General features: G+C 31.6%; 2 long non-coding RNA genes across 2 annotated transcripts; one reads left to right on the top strand and one right to left on the bottom strand.

Moving 5' to 3' along the window:
- Nucleotides 1-567: 567 nt before the first annotated feature.
- Nucleotides 568-1,548, bottom strand: LOC132633689 (uncharacterized). The gene is made up of 2 exons (XR_009579742.1): nt 1,406-1,548; nt 568-860 (listed from the first exon to the last, which is right to left on the bottom strand). It is a non-coding gene; the product is annotated as an uncharacterized LOC132633689 (long non-coding RNA).
- Nucleotides 1,549-6,146: 4,598 nt separating this feature from the next.
- LOC132630078 (uncharacterized) lies at nt 6,147-7,353 on the top strand. Its single transcript, XR_009578478.1, has 2 exons — nt 6,147-6,659; nt 7,127-7,353. It is a non-coding gene; the product is annotated as an uncharacterized LOC132630078 (long non-coding RNA).
- Nucleotides 7,354-11,193: the final 3,840 nt, after the last annotated feature.

Below are 11,193 nucleotides of genomic sequence, written 5' to 3'. Positions count from 1 at the left end.
CCAATACCCACCCACACCCCAAAAACCCACCCACTGCCACCACCCAACCCCCACCCTAGCCCCTACCCCCTCCCTCTCACTCACCACTAACACCACCCTAACAACCCACCCACAGCACCACCCACCCCCACCCTCCCCCTAGACCCACCACACCACCAGCACCAATCCTGCCCCCCCCCCCCCCCCCCCCACAAACCACTCACCACCACTACAAAAGCATCTCCAACGTTACTAGAGAACATAAATGTTTTATTTTTTTGTCAAATATTATTTTTATTTCATTAAATTTGATATTATTTTCAAATAGTTAGTTACTTTTTTATTTGAATTGTATAACTATTATGTTTAAATAAATATGTTATGCACATTCTGATGTTAAAAAACAAACGGTCTTAATCATTCAGTGTTCAGATCTAGAGACAACATCTTAATCATTCAGATGTACATTCAGATTCAGACGTCTTAATCTTAACGAAAACAAATGAGGCCTAAAATCATTCCGTTCGTGAGCAACAACAACATAAATCAATCTTGAAAGTAAACAAATTTAAACAAAAACTCCAAATGAGGATTGATAATTAACTCCAAAGCTCATTAATTCAAGATCATGAGTATGTCTTTAAGGGTTGATACCTGTATAATAACCACTACATTGAAAATTTAATTTAATTTTCTTGGCACATATAAGTGCTTTAGAATTTTCAAATATTTAGTGGTTTTAAATGCAAATTCATATCCCTAAGTGCAGTGACACTGTCCATCTCTGCACACGGCAGCCCATTCAAATGGATAACAAAAAGAATAACAATCTTGCATCTTCTTGCATGGTGGATTTGCTGCAATTTCCAAGCAAAACAAACCTGCAAAGTCATAAAAAGTTCTTGTAAAAAGAAAGAAAAAATATTTTTTCGGTTTAATCATCTGACATTCAAAATCAATTGGCACACAAATCTAGATCTACGTCAGGTAGGCTCACTAATCGGGTAAATCTGGTCAGTGGCAAATCAAAAGTTTTGTTAAGGGTGTTCCAAACTTAGCAATATAATTTTTTATATGTACTATATATTTTTCTAGCGAAAGGCGTCCAACTGACCACCCATCATATTATGTGACTCTGCCACTGGCCCTCCCTACTGTATGGTATCTTCATTCTTGGGCTCGAATTCGAAACCTTTTACATTAAGGATGGAGACGTCCCAAATATCCCACCGGTGGTTTAAAAAAGAGAGAGAGAGAGTGTGTAAAAATAATTAACTTGCATTGTATTTTGGTCTAACATGTAAAAACCTTTTTAGTCTAACATAAAAATCTTTCTACCAAAAAGAAAAGTCTAAAATGGCTAAAAAAAAAGGAACAATAGAGATTAATTACACACAAATAATTGGGATGAGAATTAATTACACACCAATGATGGCAATTAGAATGACATAAACCAAGAACAATGTTGTAAAGCAAATGCTAGCCATCTCTTCAGATATAAACACAAGTTTTTCTGATGAATTTTTCTTTGAATTAACTTGAATAAAATTTTACTATTGGAGGTGTTTATATACACACTTATAGGGGCAACAAAATCTGATTTAGATGGGATTTGGGTGGAAAAACATTTATTGCCTTGAACTTTTTTTGATGTTGGTTAGTTATTTTGTTTTAGTGTAATCTGTCTTATTAAAAAGGAAGCAAATTGAAATTAATTAGAGTTGAATGTTTGATCAAGTTGTATACAAAATAACTAAAACAGAAAAGGATAAAAAAAACTCCTAACGTGTGGAAAAAGACTCACAAATACCCCCATTCACCTACTGGTCTAAAAATACCCTCAATATATTTTTTTGGTTCAAGAATACCCCTCAAATGAACACTATTGTTTTGTGCGGATTGTCCTTCAAATGCACTGGTCTTTCATTTTTTCCCTTCGCCTAAAAAAGTGGCCAAAAATACCACGAGGTTGTGGGTTCGAACCCCAGCTTAGTATAAAAAAAAAACAATTTCACAAGGCAAGGTTTCATGAAACTTAGGCCTTTGTAGTTCCAAGTTAGGTCTTATAAGGCATAACTTCTGTAGTTCTAATTTACGTCTAGGGCAACGGACAAGGGGTAAAATTTTGCCTTAAGGCATAACTTCTATATAGAAACAATGTCTTATGGCATAACTTGCCTTACGATTTTTTTAAATTCTGCTGGGATTCTAACTTTTTCTTGAATAGGCCTTATTTGCTATGAAATTTCGCCTTGTAAATTCTTTTTATACTTTGCTGGGGTTCGAATCCAGAATCTCGGGAGCATTTTCGGCCACTTAAAGTGCCTTCACAAAAATAAATCCACCACTTTTATACCCAGGAGAAACGAATTTGAAAAAAATGATACTTAGAAAAGAGAAGCTTTTATCATTTGTCAATACCATTTCTTCGAATTGACATATTTTTTTCTGTTTGTTCTGTTTTTTGGCACATCCAACTATTGTAAAAAGGGAAACAAATTGAATTTTAGCATTAAGAAAACTCAATGTTTATTTAGATATGGGTTTAATGAGCAAACTAATTAGGACAAGCTTAGTGGTAGTTGTTTTCGTTGTATTTGTACATCTATGGTGAAAACTCAAGGCTATGGCTGTGAAGAAACTAAAGTATGTATAATTAACTAATTTTAGTCGGCGATTATCTACATATATTAAAAGCATGAATAATTTTCGCTAAATGTTGAACATCAAAATATCCTTTAAATATTGAACAACATTTATGTCCTTCATAAGTAAACTATTTATTGGATATAATTGTAACTTTTAAAACATCTACGTAACATAATTAGCGTAGAATTTTAATACCAATCAATGTGCTACCAATTGTTAAAGTTCGAAAGTTATACCAATCCTATTAAGATTAAAAAAAAAAAAAAAAACCCCTTGACCACTTCCAACAACTACATAAAGGGACGAGTCCGGAGCCAAAATGACATATTTTTGCAGCCATTAGACCAAAATAGGGTGTTTTTTTTTATACCATAATGGGCATTTCGTTGATTATTCAACGAAATGCCCAGCATTTCGTTGATTATTCAACGAAATGCCCAGCATTTACTGTTCATAGCCGCAACAAATTTTTTTTTTTTTTTATTTGCAGTTCGTGAACTGCTTAACGAAATAGCAGTTTTTTTTTTTTTTTTTTTTTGTATTTCGTGAATAAAAACGTTTTTTTTTTGCATTTCGTGACACAATCAACGAAATAGTTTTTTTTTTTTTTTTTTTTTTTTTTTAATTTCGTGAATAAAAACGAAAACTGATTTGTTTTGTTTTGTTTTTTTTCGCATTTCGTGACACAATCAACGAAATAGGTGTTTTTTTTTTTTTTGTATTTCGTGAATAAAAAAAAAATAGGAAATTATAATTTTTTTTGGGGTGGTGAAGTTATATATATATATGAATGAAATAAAAAATATATATATAATTTCCTATTTATATATAAAAATATATATATAATTTCCTATTTATATATAAAAAATATATATATATATGAATGAAATATATATATATATATATATATATATATATATATGAATGAAATATATATGTATGATCGTTGGTATATAAACGAAAAAAAACATATATATATATTCATCTTATTTCATTGGCATATGAACGAAATAATAAATATATATATGAATGAAATAAAATATATATATATATATATATATATGAATGAAATAAAAAAAAATATTTTTATTAATTCATATATATATATATATATATATATATATATATATATATATATATATATTTTATTTATTTATTTCATTCATATATATATATAGATATTTTTTTTAATTTCATTCATATGCCAATGAAATAAGATGAATATATATATATATATATATATATATATATATATATATATATATATATATATATTTTATTATTTCATTCATATGCCAATGAAATAAGATGAATATATATATATATATTTTTTTTTCGTTTATATACCAACGAAATAGGAAAATATTTCATACATATATATTTCATTCATATATATATATTTCATTCATATATATATATATATATATTTTTTTTTTTTTTATTTCATTCATATATATATATATATATATTTTTATATATAAATAGGAAATTATATATATATATATATTTTTATTTCATTCATATATATATATAACTTCACCACCCCCAAAAAAAATTATAATTTCCTATTTCTTTTTTTATTCACGAAATACAAAAAAAAAAAAAAAACACCTATTTCGTTGATTGTGTCACGAAATGCGAAAAAAAACAAAACAAAACAAATCATTTTTCGTTTTTATTCACGAAATTAAAAAAAAAAAAAAAAACTGCTATTTCGTTAAGCAGTTCACGAACTGCAAACAAAAAAAAAAATATTGTTGCGGCTATGAACAGTAAATGCCCATTATGGTATAAAAAAAAAAAGACACCCTATTTTGATCTAATGGCTGCAAAAATATGTCATTTTGGCTCCGGACTCTAAAGAGACTATAATGGACGGTGCCTTCGTGCTTGGTAAACCACAAATTTAAAACCTAGACTTAAATTAAAGAAAGACAACTACTGCTTCTCCTTTCCCAGGTAATGTTAAACCCTCTTTCTACCTTTTGTTCAACGTTGCATTCTCAATTCACACTTTTGTTATTACTTTCTTCTAATATGTTAGTTCAATTACAATTTGTAGAAGTATATTTGATATCAGAAAATCAATTGAGAAACAAAGGAAATTAAGAGCATGAGAACTTTCTACATACTACAGATATGAAGATTCTATACGAAAAGATGAGTCAAAATTGGAGTAGCGTACATGAAGAAGGCTCACCTACAAATGGAAAGAGTTTTTGAGTTAGCGATAAATACAAAAGGTACCAGACTCTTTTCAAGAAGCAGACCCTTTTTAGAGGCAATTAGTTTTGGGTTATCGTTGATTAATCTTGGGGGAAATTTGATCCCCGAGTCTGTGATGTTTTACATCCATTAACTATTGGGTGTTTGTGTCATAGTGAGAAAAAACAATTACACATATTCTACACATTTTCGGATGGAATATGTCAAGGTTCTATCTTTAGCTCTATTAGACGTAGCGTAATACCAGAAATCTCAGCACTAATGTAACCTAAGGTAGATCCCACCCGCCATGTGTTGATGTTATGCTCTAACTTATTTATTATGATCTTCTTATGTTTGCATGCATGCCTTTTAAGATTTAGACACATTAAACCAAACAAATTCAATTTTTAGGAACAACAATAAGCAACATATATTGACACGTAGAAGAGTTTTGTACAAGATGAACTTCATTTTGTGTTGTTTTTAGTACCAATAAGTGAAAAAAATTCAACCATGCACTATCACTGAGTTATATCTTATTTAAAATTTATGTTAGGAAATAATAAGTGTTGACACCCAATTTTTGACCTCCAAAAATTCAAATTAATTAGTCAAGCTTCTTGTATTTTCAAACAGAGTGAAATACGTATTCACAAAAGTCAAAAATATTCTATTAACTAGTTTTGGTGTTATTTTGCCATTTTCAATTGGCAATATATCCTAACATATATCATAGATATTTTACATATAATTTAAGTATTAATTATGTTCAAAATAAGTGTTTAATTTAGTATTTATTTAAAATTGTCAAATTAAAGTAATTTATGACTTATTTGCTGTAATTAGTCAGTATTTACAAAATAGATACTCCCTCCATTTCAATTTATGTGAACCCATTTGACTGGGCGCGACATTTAAGAAAGAATGAAGACTTTTGAAACTTGTGGTTCAAAATAAGTCTTAAATATTTGTGTGGCTGTAAATCATTTCATAAAGTGAATTTGTTTCCAAATTAGAAAAGAGGTCATTCATTTTGGCACGGACTAAAAAGAAAATAGGTTCACATAAATTGAAACAGAGGGAGTATTTTACTTTGTTAAGTTCAAGAAGCTTAATTAATTGAACAATTAATTTATGTCAATCTTATTCTAATTTGGTTATATTTTGTAAAGATTTATTTTAATTGGCTTTTTCGTAAATTCCAATCATAGCCATTTTACACTCCTAAGACCAGCCCCTCTATGCCATTCTCCCCAATGAACTCAGCCCAAAAACAATTCGTCCAGCCCAATAAAACAATAATACCCGGCCCAATTACTTTTATTTTTCCTCAGACCCTTCAGTTGCTTTCCCTTTGTTGAACAAAACACAGGAACCAAACGAATCCTAAGTTCTCTTACCCCCTTTCAACAAATCCAGCGATTGCCAGCTCATTTCCGGCCAGTTTTTTTCATCGATTCTCAGCTTTTGCCTCACTATTTCGGGGAAAGCATTAATGGGAGTTTGTCCCGAACGGTAGTATTGTTTTCCCTTTACTTTCCAATTCAATTTCATTCAGCTTTCTCAGCACGATTCCACGGATTCCAAATAAACAAGTTCTTTTCAACCTAAAACCCAACCATTTGGGGTTCTTCATCTCAGACCACGGTTTTGAAGGGCTAGAACAAGTGTTCTTACAAAGAAATTTTGGAAAAAGGATTCTTATCCTAAACCAATTTTCTGAGTTTAAAGTTCTGAAACCTAAGTTCATCTCTCGTCTTCTTTCGAGTGTTCAAATCTTTGGCGGAAGGAAGTATTTTCGCTCAGTCGCTGCTCCGCAACAGGTAATCTTCTTTCCCCTTTATTTATTTTTTGTATTGTTAAGTTTCGGCATGGAATTTCCGTGTGTGTTTAGTCGATTCATGATCCTTCAGTTATGTATTTCATTACTTAGGATATATTAATCTTAGGCGAAGCACTGTGTTCATCGTGTTTACTTGCCTAAGTTCAGTTGGTCTAGAGTGTACTTCTCAAGCCAATAAGACGATTATCCAATCAAATATTCATACGATTCTATTCTGTTCATGTTTTCCTGATCTATGTGAATTAAGTAAAGGAGAGCATCTAAGTTGGATTTAATCTTTGAATGAATAAACAATAGATTATATAAACCACCCCTACCCTTAAGGAAGTCCAACCGTTCCCTTTACTATTAGTTTCAATTTCAACTACTTGTCAAGTATTAGTTTAACTTTAATATCTTCGTTTGCTAATCTGTGTCTTTCTTTTTTTTTCGTGCATGACCACTGAGTCCAGTGGACTTCCTCCAGCATTAGGTGTTAGCCCAACATAGTGCTATCTCGAGTCAGCCCCATTAATTAACCAACAGTAGCAGCAGCTAGATGACATTGGAGAAGCCCAATTAGTTCACTCTTCCTTAAGTTCCTTTACCTTTACTTCATTTTTTTGTTGTGCATTTTGTGTTGTAAAACTTGACTAACGTTTTACTTTGTTTTATTTAACCACATCTTTATCCCAGCGGAATGTGAGAGTCATAGTCGCTAAATTGGTTTTTTCCATCAGTCGCAATGTCCAAAATTAACGAGCAGCTTTACTTGGAATAGGAGAAATGCTAAAAGTAATTGTTTTATATTAAGCATCACAAAAAGAACATTCTTCAAATGGCTTCTAGTACATCCAGAACTTTGAATTTTTAACAAAGTAAACTCCTTGGAGAAAATCGAAGAAGCAACATCTCTTAGAATTAATTTGGTGGAAACATGCTTCAGATTCCATTTTTTTTTAATGGGTTTTTCCAGAAAGCTTTACGGCTCATATTATTGATTTCCAACTATCAAATCAAGTTGTAAAGCCTAAGTGCAATTTGTTTCAAAAGCAGATTTTTTGAAAGAAAAGCAAGGATACGCGGGGAGAGTTCAAGAAGTTGAATTAACTATTTGATTCAAAATCCAGAATTCATGAATACTTAAACAAAGCTTAAATTAGTCAAATTATTAAGTTAGTTCACTAGTTGGATTAATGAAATAATTTAAGTGTTAAACACAATGATTTTTAAAGTTAAAACGCTTGTTGAAATAGCTTAAAGATCTTTCGTATCTTTTGAGTTATAAATAAGTGAATTCACTAACGAATTAAGAAGTTGGATTGTACTTAGGGGTGGCAAATGAGCGGGTCGAGTCGGATATGGTCGGGTCGAAAATGGGTTGACAAAAAACGGATCAATTACTCGATCCGCCCATATTTAACACGGTTAAAAAATGGGTTACCCGACGGATAATATGGATATCCATCTTATCCATATTATCCAAAGCTACTTCAAAGAGGTTGGCTTCATGTAGTCAACATGGAGAAGATTAATTTACCATTTTGTCCACAAATCCAATCCATAGTACATAGTTGCGCCTCAACATTTGTGGGAAGAATAGAACTTCGAAACTTTTCAATGACACGACCTCCAATAAAATCTTTTTTGGAAACTACCCACCCAAGCTCACCGCCACCACCCACTCCCCAACCAAATCCCAGCCCCACCCAACGACCACCCTCGAACACACTTCATCTTCACCTACCAACCCCAACTCCACCCCATCCCACACCACCGCTCCATTAACCCTCACCCACCCCCTCCCAAAGCGTCGATTTCATATATATCACTTTGCACTTTGAAGACAACCCCAAAAAGTGACTATGTTTGTAAACGAGCCATTTTTTAAAAGTGACACAAAATATGGCTATTTTTGTAAATGGACCATTTTTTAAAAGTGATATAAAAATGGTTATTTTTGCAAAAATATATTTCTTGCAAAACGAGCGAAAATGCAAAATTTGCAAAAATAGCAACTTTTTTTGTCTTTTTTTTAAAAATGGCCACTTTACAAAACTAGCCATTTTTGTGTCACTTTAAAAAAATGCTTACTTTACAAAAGTGACTGCTATCTTAGAAATGACACATTGCAAAAATAGTTATTTTAATACTTTCACAAAGAAGCTATTTTAAAAAATGGCTACTTTTGCAAAGTAGTTAGTTTTTAAAGTAACTACTTTCACAAAATGACTATTTATGAAAATTGACTACTTTCAAAAAGTGACTATTTTTAAAAAGTATCTACTTTCACAAAGTGGCTATTATCTAAAAGTGACTAGTTTCTTAAGTGACTACTTTTGCAAAACGACTATTTTTGAAAAGTACCTACTTTTCGCAAGTAATATTTTGAAAAAGCGGATACTTTTGTAATGTGATTACTTTTGTAAAGTTGCTATTTTTGAAAGTTACTACTTTTACAAAATGTCTAGTTTTGCAATGTTGAAAGATAGGGGGTGGTGGTAGGGAGGTGAGAGGTAGGGGTTGGGGGTAGGTGGTGATAGGGGTAGGGGGTGGGTAGGTAGTTATAAGGCCGGGGATGGAGGTAGTGGGGGTGGGGGTAGGAGGTGGTGGGGGTGGTGGTAGTGGGGTTAGTGGGGGAGGGGGTGGGGGGTAGGAGGGGGTTGTTAAATGGTAGGGTGGTGTAGTGGAGGTGTAGGGATGGTTAGGTAGTGGGGTTGGGTGGGGGGGGGGGGGGGAGTAGGAGGGGTGGTTAAGGAACTTGTTTTTCTAGAAAAAATATTTTCCAAAACATTTTGATCAATCAAACATGGGAAAATTGGAAAACATTTCCTCCATACCAAACACACTCTATATGTCGTGGGTTTTATCCATTTTACCCATTAATTTACCCATATTTTAAGTGGATAATTTGGGTTGACTCATATTGGACCCATTTTGCCACCTCTAATTGTACTTATAATTCAAAGTCTTAATAAGCCGTGCACATTTGAAGGTATTAATTCCTTCATAATTAGCCTAATTATAGAATTAATTCATTAATTGAATTAAGGACATAAGTAAATGCTAGAAATGATTTTCAAATGTAAAACGCCCCCCTAAAAGGTTCATTTTCCAAAAAAATAAAATAAAATATGCTTCCATTTTTAATTAAAACCATGATATGCCTCCTTCAAACCTTATACATATGACTATGTAAACACATTTTTACAAACAAGTTTTGCAATTTTTAGCCATAAAATGTTAGATCCGTAGGTAAATTGCATTGAGCGAATCTTTAATACCGGGGTGCCTAACACCTTTCCCGGGGATCACCAGAACCCTTACCCATTTCTCTGGATTAATTTAAAGGTTTTGTTTTTCAAAAAATTACCTTTAAACTGATTTCCTAATTCCCATTCAATAAATTAGGTGACAACTCTGTTTGTTCACAACAAAGTGCCAAAGTTATGAGAACCATTTATGCTCAAGCGTAAAAGCGGATCATAACAATAAGAAATAAATATTCTCGAAATTAATGTCCTCTTATTTATCTATCAGTATTTTTATATTACTTACAAAAGCAATTTTGAGCCCGTTTGGATTGGCTTATAAGTTAGCTTATAAACTGTTTTCAGCTTTTTTGAGTGTTTGGCTGGCCAGCTTAAAGTCATTTTATGCTTAAAATAAGCTTAAAAAAATAATTGGACTCATTTGACTTAGTTTATCTAAAGCAGCTTATAAGCTAAAAACAGCTTATAAGCCAAAAAAAATAAGTTGGACTACCCCAACTTATTTTTTTCAGCTTATAAGCTGCAAACAGCTTTAAGCTGTAAGCCAATCCAAACGGGCTCTTTGGAGTTTCATGCCCTTAAAAATTGAAACTCATCTTTTATAGTAATCCCAAGAAAATATTTTTATAATAAATATAATAACAATAGCCATGAAATTATGTATGCATAACATTTCTGCAGAAAAAAAAAATCTGATTAAATAAAAAATAAATATAAATTCATTCATCTCAAGCTGAGGATATTTTTGCCCTGTGGAAAGTCAATTTTCTTAATGAAGTGACAATGGTTGTATACAGTATATTTAGTAAATATGTTTAAGTAATTGTCTAATGTGTTGGCTATTATTTATAGCATTTGGTAGAAGAGGAGTAGGGATTATGATACATCGTGTAAGGTATAATAGAAATATAGATCAATAACAATTGTTGATGCGACCATCAAGTTAGAGAGTTTTTGAGTCCTACTGAAGGAGGGGAACATTCAAATGGGTACTGTATCAGTTTTTCATGATGTTTGTGTTATTCTAATAATTGGATCATTGAGAATTTCATAGTACTATAATTAGAAATAGATAAATAACTGAGGGGAGAAAAATTATATTAAATCCGACACTATTTATTCATGATGTGTTGTTTAACAAATCAAAACTGGAATACATTATTGATCAAAACCGACCCGCTATAAGCCTATAACACTATTTATTTATAATGTGTTTTAAAATTATGTATTGTGGTTAAATTTATTATCTTTAGATAAAGTTTT

Source organism: Lycium barbarum, chromosome 3, assembly GCF_019175385.1.
Source record: "Lycium barbarum isolate Lr01 chromosome 3, ASM1917538v2, whole genome shotgun sequence".
Taxonomy (NCBI): domain Eukaryota; kingdom Viridiplantae; phylum Streptophyta; class Magnoliopsida; order Solanales; family Solanaceae; genus Lycium; species Lycium barbarum.
This window is presented reverse-complemented; position numbering and strand designations above follow the sequence as displayed.